Source organism: Hylobates moloch, unplaced genomic scaffold (assembly GCF_009828535.3).
Source record: "Hylobates moloch isolate HMO894 unplaced genomic scaffold, HMol_V3 SCAFFOLD_275, whole genome shotgun sequence".
Lineage (NCBI taxonomy): Eukaryota > Metazoa > Chordata > Mammalia > Primates > Hylobatidae > Hylobates > Hylobates moloch.
Genome location: NW_026652550.1, coordinates 1 through 13,041, shown reverse-complemented (window position 1 = coordinate 13,041; position 13,041 = coordinate 1). Strand labels below are relative to the sequence as shown.

At 45.0% G+C, this 13,041-nt stretch overlaps 1 pseudogene; it reads left to right on the top strand.

The window, feature by feature from the left end:
- Nucleotides 1–10,515: 10,515 nt before the first annotated feature.
- Nucleotides 10,516–11,027, top strand: LOC116464205 (PDZ and LIM domain protein 1-like; annotated as a pseudogene).
- The last annotated feature ends 2,014 nt before the right edge of the window (nucleotides 11,028–13,041 follow it).

Below are 13,041 nucleotides of genomic sequence, written 5' to 3'. Positions count from 1 at the left end.
GTTCTCATTGTTCAATTCCCACTTATGAGTGAGAACATGTGGTGTTTGGTTTTCTGTCCTTGTGATAGTTTGCTGAAAAGGAGGTTTCCAGCTTAATCCACATCCCTGCAATGGACATGAATTCATCTTTTTTATGGCTACGTAGTATTCCGTGGTGTATATATGCCACATTTTCTTAATCCAGTCTATTATTGATGGACATTTGGGTTGGTTCCAAGTCTTTGCTATTGTGAATAGTGCCGCAATAAACATATGGACCTACACGTAAACTAACTGGTGTGTGTCAGACGTAGATACAGGCCAAGAGGAAAAGACAAAGTCGGTGGGGGCAGCTCCAGGACAGTGATGACCTGGGTCGCTTCATTCTGTGCCTGGAGAAGAACCAAAGCCACTTGGAGATTAACACCACGACAAAAACGAGGGATGACATGTGTGCAGTTGTGGGTTTCATGTTTACTTTCCATGACTCTAGAGGACTTGCCCACCTGTTCATACATAAACCAGTGCCCAGGGCCCCGCTGCCCCGTGAGGGCTCCATCTCTGCCATCACCCTACCCCCTGCTTGGCCCACCCCAACCATCCCTTAGTTGATGAGTTGGTGAAGCTGCCCCCACTTTTCCTCCCTATACCCTCTCTTCTCTACCCCAGGTCCTGCTGGGTCTCAGTCTTTGGTCTCTCTGCCCCACCTGCCCCAGCACCCCCCGGTCTCTTGGGTCCTCACCTGCATGCTCCCGAGCTCACCTCCAAGTTGAATCTGCCCTTCACAAGGCTGGCCCCCTGCAGCCCACCCCCTCACCTGGGGTACCAGGACCATCCATTTCCTCCACTCTCCTCACACCCCCAAAGTGACTCAGGGCTCCCCTGAGCAGCTGGGCTGGAGTCCTCCCACCAGCTCCCTCAGTTATACCTGCTCCCGTCCCCTCAGACCCAGCCTCCCAGGTCTCCAGATCCATTCATGGACGTGGCCTCCTAGGCCTCTCAACACTCACCTCCCAGCAACCCCTCAGCCCTGCCCTCCCCAGGCACCAACTTGGGACCCCCACAGGGGCAGAGTGGGGAAACATGCATGTGTGAAACTCACCGTAGACAGCACAACCAAGATGGAAAATTAGACCTGAGAGCGGCCTCTGTGGTCTTTGAGAGGGACCCAGGTGATGACCAGAAGCAGGGAGGCTCCATGGAAGGGAGAAACCCAAGTAGATGACCTTCTCTGTGGCTTCCAGCCTGGGGCAAAGGGTGGTCAGTCTCAAGATATCCAGTAGGGGAAGGGCTCATGTGGGAAAAGGGAAATGGAAAACCCCGCCGCCTGCACAGTATGGGGAAATCACCCGAGACTCCAAAGTGTCATTACTGCGATGTCTGTAGCATAACATCCACATCGCTGTAACATCCACAGGGGCCTCCTTAACACCATCAGGCTCTGGAATCGGAGAGCAGAAGAAGCTTCACAGCTGGAGCTGAAGTGGGTCTGAGTACAGACTAATCTCTATCGTGAGGCTATTATCCCTCCTTTAGGGACAGGGTCATTTTAAAATATTTTATTTTGAAATAATTATAGAACTTATAGACTGCAATGGCAGCATAATGGGCGCCTGCTCCCTTCCCTCAGCTACCCCAGGGCTTCTAGTTTTGCCATGTGTCCCCACCACCATGATGGACTCGGCCTCGCTGACCAGCCCCGGTGGACGGCACTAAGGGCGGGCAGGATCACACACTCCTCTTTGCTTGAAACACTCAGGGATCTTTCCTGCCCCACACACCGTCGCCATGAACCCACATTCTCTGCCCAAGGGTGGCCTGGCCCCCAGGCCCAGCCCATCCCCTGCATGTGGCTCCTTCCACTCAGGCTGTGGATCTCATGTATTGCAAATGTGGTTTAAACTTTGAGAACAGCAATTCCGGTTTGCAGGAAAAAGTGAGGATCTAGGCCTTTGCAGTCATGCACATGTTCATATTTTAAAAACAGGCCAATGAGCTGCTGCCTAGTGTGCCTACCAGAGACACACCTGTTGTTAAACTACAGCTGGATTTACTGTTCCATTCTGCAAGAATATGCCATGGCGCTGTGGAGGGTGCAGTGAGAGTCTTGGAAGAGCCTTGCCACAGGCTGTGTGTGTGTGCCAGCTGGCCATAGGTGGACTAACTGGAGAGGGGCTGGCTCTGAGTTGAGCACTGTCAGGAAGCAGGAGGAGGTACGTATACACTGCAATCTTCATAAACCTCATGCCCTGGGAGGCCTGACACGGGCAGGACAGGCTATCACCAATGCCAAAGCAGCAGTCACCATGTGGGCTGGGAGAGGACACGGCTGGCACTCCTGGCCTGAGAGATGCTCCCATCTGTCTGCATTCAGACAGAATTCTGGAGTGGCTTGTCTTTGTCTTGATCAGGACCATCTGGGGTCTTGCCGGCTGCTGCTGTCCTGAGGGATGGTTTGTGTTCTCCAGGAGAGCCCCACAACCTCAATGAGGGTGCCAACCCAGGTCCTGGGACACAGCCACCCTCCTCCTTCTCAAGCTTTAATGAGAAATGGGAAGGAGGTGGCCGGAGAACCATAGCCCATCTTCCAGGGTGCTAGGGGTGTCTGCTCGCAGTTCTGGTCTAGGGCAAAAAGAGAAAGGAAGGGAAAATCTCTCAGAAAGTAACGGAACCACAATGGGGCTGCCGGGGAGATGAGCAAACTGGGCTGGTGACATCCAGGGCGTTAGCAAAGAAAACAGCACCAGTGTACCGGCAGCCAGGGAGCCCAACCGCTCTCTTAGGGCCGCCCCCTCCCAGTCCCTCCCGAAGCCACCCTTGCCCTGCCCTGCCCCAAGAGCACACCCCGCGTCCCTCCCCCAGTCGTCTCCCCGCTCGGCTGCCGCCTCCCGCGGCTGCATCCCTAGTCAGTCCCTGAGACCGTCCAGAGGTCAGCCCCTGGGATCAGGCTTGCAGTGTTGGGCCGCCCTCCTTGCCAGATGCCGCCCTGGAGAGGGCGAGGGCGCAGAAAGAGCTGAGCGTCCCGGGTCCCTACGTGGCCGCATGCGTGGCCGCATTCCAGGAATAAGGAAACGAAAGGAGTAGGCATTTCTACCGTCTAAGGCACTTTGCATGAAATCCCGTGGCACTGGAAAAGTAGCTGAAACAAAAAGTAGCGCTGGCTTTTACGATGCAGATAAACGGATAAGTGGCGTAGGACGCAAGTAGGAGGGCCCCGTGCACACCAGGCGCAGCCGAGCAGGGATTTGCCTGCGCCTCCCAGCGCACAGGGCGGTCGCCGTGTCCCAGGGAAGCCCCCTGGCCTCGCGCTGCAAACTCAGGCAGCCTCTGCTCCTGCCTTAAGGCTCTGAGGGCACGTGCTCCTCCGGGGAGGCACAGCTTCCTCCTATTTCCCACTTCCTCATCCGGCCCTTAATTCACTAAAGACTAACGGGGAACGATGTTCATTACCAAAGTGGGTGCTCCCCCTAGCGTAGCACAGAACGCGGCGCTGTTCTCACTGTTGAATTGGAATGATAATATTTTTAGTATCAAAAATTAATTCTAGAAATCTATTTCAGTTCATTTTCCAGAGAACAAGGGTAGCAAAAATAGTATAGGTTTGTTTCTTAATTTCCTTATGACACACATCACTGGTTCATGTGATAACGTGTGGATTCTCACCTGGAAGACACACGAGGAATAAAATCACCCATATTTTAAACTCTATCTCAAGTCTCTCAACATTTCAGCCTGTGCTCATTCACGCACTACAGAATGATGAATATTCAGAGGAAATTTTGCAGAACAATTAAAATTGCAAAATCGGAGCTGGGCGCGGTGGCTCACGCCTGTATTCCCAGCAGCACTTTGGGAGGCCGAGGTGGGAGTATCGCTTGACCCCGGGAGTTCAAGACCAGCCTGGGCAATATAGTGAGCCATCATCTCTAAAAAGTTAAAAATAAAAACAAAAAATTGCAAAATTACCTAAAATGAAATGCATACAATGAAATGCACACAATTATTATGCAAATTAGTTAATATTAACAACATGACATGAGCCACAGATTTACATTAAAATAGTCTAGTTGACAATAACTTGAATGTTTAAGTAAAGTCCTCTTTATCTCTAAATAATATATTTACAGTCTGCCATTATATGCATCACTTAAAATTTAGATGAGGATATTAATCAATATTGACAACTTCTTCAGAAATATCAAGGAATAATAATGATTTTACTTTTTGGTTTCATTTTATTTTTGACATAAGATCTTGTTCTGTTGCCCAGGCTGGAGTACAGCGGCAGGATCATGGCTCACTACAGCCTCTGCCTCCTGGGCTTAAGCAGTCCTCCTTCAGCCTCCTGCGTAACTGGGACCACAGACGCGCACCACCAGGCCCAGATAATTTTTTGTTTTTTATTTTTTGGTAGAGACAGAGTCTCATTATGTTGTCTAAGCTAGTCTTGAACTTCTGGGCTCAAGCAATCCTCTCGCCTCAGCCTCCCAAAATGCTGGGATTACAGGCATTAGTCACCATGCCCAGCAAAAAGATTTTATTATGTGGAAATAAAAGGACATGAAAATATAACTTGAAATAACCCATTTCCTTGCAAATGTTTTATTTTTCCACCACTTAATCAAACAGTGCCAACACTAGACACTGTCACATTATTTGTTGAACAAACAGTATCTCAAATAACTTCATATAAATACTACGGGGAAGCTTAGCATTTTATTAAAATGTTGTTTAAATTTCATATTTTATCAAAGTCTAACATATTAGTAATAATATATTCTTTTTATTCAAATTTAAAGTTCTATTCAACGATAGCAATTTATAATTTTATATTAATAAAATGTCATTCATACAGTTTAATAATTATTTTATAACTTAGCATTAATGAAATCAGCACAGATGGTATAATGTTCATGATATTTTAATTTATAGGTTTAACATACACATACATAATTCAACATTAATGGCTTCCTTAATTACTCTACCATTAATATTGTAATTTTATATTATCATTTAGGGTTGCCCTTCTATTTTAATATTAGATGTTTTAGCATCCATCAGTTCTATCAAGTTCTTCTCACTGGTTCTTCTTTGAATTCCAGACATGGCCACAATCGTCTCTTCTAAAATTCTAAAATCTGAGGGCTCTCGCTGGCTGGGTGCTGCTGGAGGAACTGTAACTTGGTTGTCACCTCAACCGTATTTTATTTTAAATGTTTTAATTGAAAGACATTTTTAAAAATGTGGAAATCCCTGAGAATATTCACTTCTTTAAATACAATGGGAATAGGTATGGATGAAGTCTGTTTCTCCTCATTTGATCCAGGGGTGCTTCTCAGAACTCTTCCAAGTGCCAGATCCTGGGCCACTGGCAGCTTGGCCCCGGTGGCAGTTCAGTTACCCCATCACAGCTGGGGCACCAGGGGAGCCCCACAGGTGGGCGAAAATTACCGTAGATTAAAACCTAGGCAGTTTAACACAAGCAGCCAGCACCAACATCGTGGCACTTGATCTTCCGACTTCCTGCACTTCCAATTCTATGTCTCATCACATTCTCCTCTGGCCTCTCAGCCCCCAGCACACAGGCTTCAGCCTCTGTTTCTGCTGAAGCCCTTTCTTCATACACCCTAGAACATAGAACACAGGACAGAGAGAGAGACTTTAGTAGGAATATTGACATTTAAAAACTTATCAGAGATATGAAAAATCAACTACATGAAGTATGGCGGTATATTAAGGCTTTGTGAATAAAAACACAATAAAGGGTGGGTGTGTAAAGCTATTTTCCAATCATCCTTCCAAACCAAGGCTTTTGAGGGAACAAGTCCTCCCAGCAGGTGGCAGGATGGGCCCAGCAGTGTCTCCAGCCCATTGCTGTCCTGAGTTAGGAAAGGCTGAATTCTATTTTACATGCAAAAGAAAACATTTATTTAATTAAAGATTCAAGCTACAATACAGTTCTTCATAAAACACTAAAATATTTTGATTATCGATATTTTTCTGTTGCTTTTTCTCACAAAACACGATTTGCCTTTGTGAAACCTGAAGTTTCCTATTCTATCGATGAGAAGGGGTATCAAATGGATAGTCCATCCCATGTATCTAACATCAACTACAAAATGTCTCCCTTTTTCCTAATTTTGCCTTTTTTTCCCTTTGTCATTCTTGAGTCTCTGTTAGTGCACTGCAGAAGTGAAGACGTGTACTTAAAGAAATGCCAACATCTGCTGAAGATCAGATTAGATTCCATATTTTGTATTTTAGTTGATGTAATGATGACTTTAGTTATGATGACTTTAGTTGATGTAATGATTCTAATGAACAGGAAGTATTTTGTTTCCCATTTTAAAAGATACCATTAAATCATGCTGAATATTTTTCAATTTATTACGGATGTGTATTCAAGGGGTTGCCATTTCACCTGCTTCAGTCTTCCCTCTAAACCAATCCGAAGACATACCTAGGCTGAATTCATTCATATCACATGAAAATTCATCACATGATGTCCTACTAGGTCAAAAAGTATAAAAACTGACATTATGGAGAAAGACTTCATTGCAACCAGGACAGAAAGACACTAAGGCACACAGTGCTCAGAGCGGCGTGCTGACAAGATCTCTGGTGGGAAGCCATTGCCTGGACACCTGCTGGGCTTTGTCCCGGACACCATTCATTCACTTGAGCATGTTTGGTACCCAGGGTTCCTTCAGGTACATCAGTATTCAGTGGCATGCTCAGAAGTCAGATGACTCTCATGTCAGGGGTGCAAAGTCAGACTCAACTTGCTTTGGGAAGTCCACTGGGGTGCAGGCTGTGTCAGGAAGCTTCCTGGCAGGGAAAAATCAACAGCATCAGCTAGGATGGAAGTACATCAACTGATGATGACCCTGCATATGTGGCTTTATTAACGATGCATCTGCCAGTCTCCAAAACAGTGCAGATTCAATGCAATCCAGGAGGAAATTCACTCACGTGACCAGGCAAAATGCAACTAACAATTCACGGTGCTTTTCGGTTGTGGAGACCTTTCTCTGGGCTACTGTTTCCCAAAGGAAAGCTGTGTCTTCAGAAACAAATAAACTGATCAAGAGATACTTTCAAATGTTTCATGTAGAATTGTTTCTAATCTTCTAGCTACAGGATACTTCATTACCCAGAGAATGCACCACTCTCCTGCCTGTGCGTGGGGCTCATCCGCTCCCAAGCCATCCAGGGCCTCTGGGTGCTATAATTCAGAGGGTCTCTGAAAGAGCACGAGGGAGACTGTTGACATGAATGTTTTTCTCTGTTGGCTACACCTGTTTTACAGGGAGTTCTATGTGTCATTCAAATAGCTTCATATATTAAACTTCAGGACATTCCAAGTCTCATGCGAATCTCGCAGAGGAAATTTTCCAAGGGTTTTAGGCCCTCCTCTCCCATTTGGGAGGTTTTGTTGATTTCTAACTGCAGAATGAGGTGCTGGAAGATGCCAGGTTCTGGTTCCCATGGCCATAACAGAGTTGGATGACAGGGGTGACCACAGAGATACAGTCCTGAAAGCGTTGCACAATAAGAATGCAGAGTGTCTACTCAGGGTAGAGGGTGGCTACAGAAACATGCTCAGCTTGTCATGGTGGGTACAGTGGGCATGGGAAGGGGGCACAGGAAGCTCAGCTGGTGTCTTCAGGGGCACCCCCAACCTCCGCCATGATACCAAAAGAAGATGTAACTGACCACTGGGAGGAGGGCCCCACATGGTCCTGCTGTGTCCTCTTCGATCTGCTTGGCACTTTTGCTGTTGCAGAGCTCCTCTGAAGCAGGGTGCCATGCAGCAGCAGCACTGAGGACTGTGTCCACAGTAACAGGCTCTCAGATGTGTGTGAGGCATCTCGTGCAAGGTCAACGGCAGGCCCAGTGCTGTTACATGAGCAACTACTTTTTACAATTATTTTAAAACAATATATGGCAACATTGGGAAGCTGCTTTCCTTTAAAATGGTTCAATGTTTTTAGTTTGGACAAGATATGACTAAATTAATTTTCACATGATTGTGCTCAGGCACAAGCTCATGCATGAGGCATGACCAAAAATAGTTCTGGAAAGATAAGGCCAGTCTACAAGCCAAGGGCGCACATATGATGGAGGGCACCTACAGACGGTGGGGACACAGGAGGAGCATGCTGAGAAACCCTGTGAACTGACCTTCCCACTGCCAAGGTCACAGCCTCCACCACTGCAGCTCTGACTCACAGTTTACATTGCTGAAGTCAAATAAAATATAGAGATGAATCTCTAAACTTAGCACTAATTATTTAGGAGGCAAGAATGGCAAAGTGGGGCATACTCACAGATCGGGTGGTCTTCAGTATGTTCCAAGAACACAGAGAAAGTTGAGAGTTTTTATTTTAAAATTCATATGGAACCAAAAAGAGCCTGAATAGCCCAGGGGCAATCCTAAGCAGAAAGAACAAAGATGGAGGCATCACACTACCTGACTTCAAACTGTATTACAGGGCTGCAGTAATCAAAACAGCATGGTACTGGGACAAAAACAGGCACATAGACAAATGGAACAGAATAGAGAACCCAGAAATAAGGCCACATACCTACAAGTATCTGATCTTTGACAAACCTGACAAAAACAAGCACTGGGGAAAGGATTCTCTAGTCAATAAATGGTGCTAGGATAGCTGGCTAGCCATATGCAGAAGATTGAAACTGGACCCCTTCTTCTCACCATATACAAAAATTAAGATGGATTAAAGCAGAGGTCCCCAACCCCTGGGCAATGGACTGGTATCAGTCTGTGGCTTGTTAGGAACCAGGCCGCACAGCAGGAGGTGAGTGGCTGGTAAGCAAGCATTACCACCTGAGCTCCACCTCCTGTCAGATCAGCGTCAGCATTAGATTCTCATAAGAGCACGAACCCTATTGTGAACTGCACATGTGAGGGATCTAGGTTGTGCACTCCTTTTGAGAATCTAACTAATACCTGATGATCTGAAGTGGAACAGTTTCATTCCGAAACCATCCCCCTGCCTACTGCTCTCTGTGGGAACATTGTCTTCCACAGAGTCAGTCCCTGGTGCCAAAAAGGTTGTGGACTGCTGGATTAAAGACTAAAATGTAAAACCCAAAACTGTAAAAACCCTGGAAGACAACCTAGGCAATACCATCCTGGACATAGAAACGGACAAAAATTTCATGATGAAGACACCAAAAGCAATTGCAACAAAAGCAAAATTTGACAGATGGAATCTAATTAAACTTAAGAGCCTCTGCAGAGCAAAAGAAACCGTCAACAAAGTAAACAGAAAACCTACAGAATGGGAGAAAATATTTGCAAACTATGCATCTGACAAAGACCTAATATTCAGCATCTTTACGGAACTTAAAGAAATTTACAAGAGAAAAACAACCCCATTAAAAACTGGGCAAAGGACATGAAGAGACACTTTTCAAAAGAAGACATACATATGGCCAACAAGCACATGAAAAAAAAAAATCAATATCACAGATCATTAGAGGAACACAAATCAAAACCGCAATGAGATATCCTCTCACACAAGTCAGAATGGTTATTATTAAAAAGTCACAAAATAACAGATGCTGGAGAAAAGGGAACCCTTGTACACTGTTGGGGGGAGTGGAAATTAGTTCAACCATTGTGGAAAGCAGTGTGGCAATTCCTCAAAGAGCTAAAAACAGAACTACCATCTGACTCAGCAATCCCATTTGGGGTTTATATACCCAGAGGAATATAAATCATTGTACTGTAAAAACACATGCACACAAATATTCATTGCAGCACTGTTCACAATAGCAAAGACATGAAATCAACTTAAATGACCATCAATGACAGATTAGATAAAGAACATGTGGCATATATACACCATGGAATACTATGCAGCCATGAAAAATGAGATCATCTTTTTCAGGAACATGGATGGAGTGGAAGGCCATTATCCTTAGCAAACTAAGGCAGAAACAGAAAACCAGATACCACATGTTCTCACTTATAAGTGGGAGCTAAATGATCACAACACATGGACACATAGAGGGGAACAACACACAATGGGGCTTACTTGAGGGTGGAGAGTGGGAGGAGGGAGAAGAGCAGAAAAGATAACTAGTGGGTACTGGGTTTAATACCTGGGTGATGAAAAAAATCTGTACAACAAACGCCCATGACACGAGTTCACCTATGTAAACTGATAACAAACCTGCACCTGCACCTTCAAACCTAAAATAAAAGTTTTTTTAAAAAAAAGAAAGGTGAGAGTTTTATTAGAGAAATGTTAGGTATTGCTTGGAAAGAAAGCACATTGGCTCTGGAGAAGCTTCTGTGAGCTGGTGAGCTCTGACTGGTGAGTGACAGCTGGAGGTAAGGTTGGTCTTCGAGTCAGGGCAGTGTGTTTGAGGAACTATGAGCTTAAACTGGTCCTCGGGTTACAGCGGGCCTTTTCAGCAGCTAGGCTAGCGGAAAATTCAATTTTCAGAGCAGGTTCTCTTGGTATGACCAGTGCTCTTGTCCTGCAAGCCTGTCCCCATGCCATGACCACCCAGTAGACAGTCCCTCAAGGCCCGGGAGCATGGGGCTTCTGCGTCATGGGCAGCAAGGACTTCAAGCATCCTCTCCATTTCTGGGTCACCCCCAGAAGCAAGGCTGCTGTAGTTAATTTGTGTATTGGAGATGTAATCACAGCCATGAACCGGGGAAACACCAGCCACAGGGCACACTGGGAAGCTCAGAACAAAATCAAAAACTGCACAGATGACATAACTCTCATGGGAGCCAGATCTGAACATAAAATCTGGTCTCTGGTGACAGAGGAAGAGCAACATCATCCATGTAAGATGAACTTAGCCTCTGCACCCCAGGAGGTCCTGCACATAGGAAGGGCCCATGTCCGAAGCGCCATGCCCTTCACCACCTCACCGGCCTCCAGCACTGCTGCCAGGGTTATCACGAGTCAGTGCAACCACCCGGCTGGCCTCTGCTCCATCAAAAAATCTCCAGCTTTATCCACGCCTTGCAGTCAAAGACACTGCCAGGGGCAGGGTAGCTACAGCCCCTCAGAGCAGTCTCAGCCTCCAAGCAGTTTCTCATTGACAAAGAACCTGAAGTTTACAAGACAATTCCAGAGAAACAGGAGTTAACGCAGATATTGTGCTTTCCACAAATTGAAGGTTTGTGGTAATCATGCATCAAGCAAATCCGTCGTTGTTTTTCCAACAGCATGTGCTCACTTCCTGCCTCTGTGTCACACTCTGGTAATTTTCACAATATTTAAAACTTTTTCATTATTGTTATTTCTGTTATGGTGATCTGTGATCAGTGATCTTTCATGTTCCTATTGTAATTGTTTTGAGGCACGAACCACGTCCATATAAGATGGCAAATTTAATCAATAAATGTTGTGTGTGTTGACTGCTCCATCAATCACCATTCCCCATCTCTCTCCCTCTCCTCGGGCCTCCCTATTCCCTGAGATGCAGCAATATTGAAATTAGGCCAGTTAATAACCCTACAATGGCTTCTAAGCGATCAGGGGAAAGGAAGAGTCACACAGCTCTCACTTTAAATCGAAAGCTAGGAATGATTAAGCTTAGTGAGGAAGGCATGTTGGAAGCCAAGATAGGCCAAAAGTGTGACCTCTTGTGCTAAACATTTAGCCAAGTTGTGAATGCAAAAAAACGTTTTTGAAAGAAATGAAAAGTGCTACTCAGTGAACACAAGAATGATAAGAAAGCAAAACAACCTTATTGCTGAGCTGGAGAAAGTTTTAGGGGTGTGGAACCAGCTGTAGGTCAAAGCCTCATCCAGAGCAAGGCCCTAACTCTCTTCGATTCCATGAACTCTCAGACATGAGGAAGCTGCAGAAGAGAAGCTGAAATCTAACAGAGATTGTTCATGAGACTGAAAGAAAGAAGCTGTCTCCATAAGATAAAAGTGCCAGGTAAAGCAGCAAGTGCTGATGTAGAAGCTGCAGCAAGTTCTCCAGAAGATCTAGATAACATCATTGATAAAGGTGGCTACACTAAACAACACATTTTCAATTTAGATGAAACAGTCTTCTATTGAAATAAGATGCTACCTAGGACTTTCATAGCTAGAAAGGACAAGTCAATGCCTGGCTTCCAAGTTTCAAAGGACAAGCTGACTCTCTTGTTAGGGGCTAATACAGCTGGTGACTTTATGCTGAAGCCAGTGCTCATTTACCATTCTGAAAATCCTAAGGCCCTTAAGAATTAAGCTAAATTGACTCCACCTGTGCTCTATGAATGCAACAGGGCCTGGATGACAGCACATCTGTTTACTGAACACTTTAAGCCCATGATTGAGACCTATTGCTCAGAAAAAAAAGATTCTTTTCAAAATATTGCTGCTTATTGACAATGCACATAGTCACTCAGAAGCTCTGATGGAGATATACAAGGAGATTAATGTTGTTTTCACGCCTGCTAACACACATCCATTCTGCAGCCTGTGGATCAAGGGGTAGTTTTAGACTTTCAAGCCTTATCATTTAAGAAATATATTTCATAAGGCTATAGCTGCTATAGATAGTGATTCCTCTAATGGATCCAGGCAAAATAAATTGAAACCCTACTGGAAAGGAGTCTCTCTCTGTTCTAGATTTTGTTAAGAACATTCATGATTCATGGAAGAATGTCAAAATGTCAACATTAACAGGAGTTTGGAAGAAGTGGACTCCAAACCTCATGGATGACTTTGAAGGGTTCAAGACTTCAGTGGAGGTTACTTCTGATGTAGTGGAAATTGCAAGAGAACTTAGAATTAAAAGTGGAGCCTGAAGATAAGACTGAATTGCTGCAATCTCATGATTAACTGATGAAGAGTTGCTTCTGATGGATGAGCAAAGGCAGTGGTTTCTTGTGATAGAATCTACTTCTGCTGAAGATGCTATGAACATTTTGAAATGACAACAAAGGATTTGGAATATTACATAAACTTAGTTGATAAAGCAGCAGCAGGATTTAAGAGGATTGACTCAAATTTTGAAAGAAGTTCTTCTGTGGGTCAAATGCTATCAAACAGCATCGCATGCTACAGAG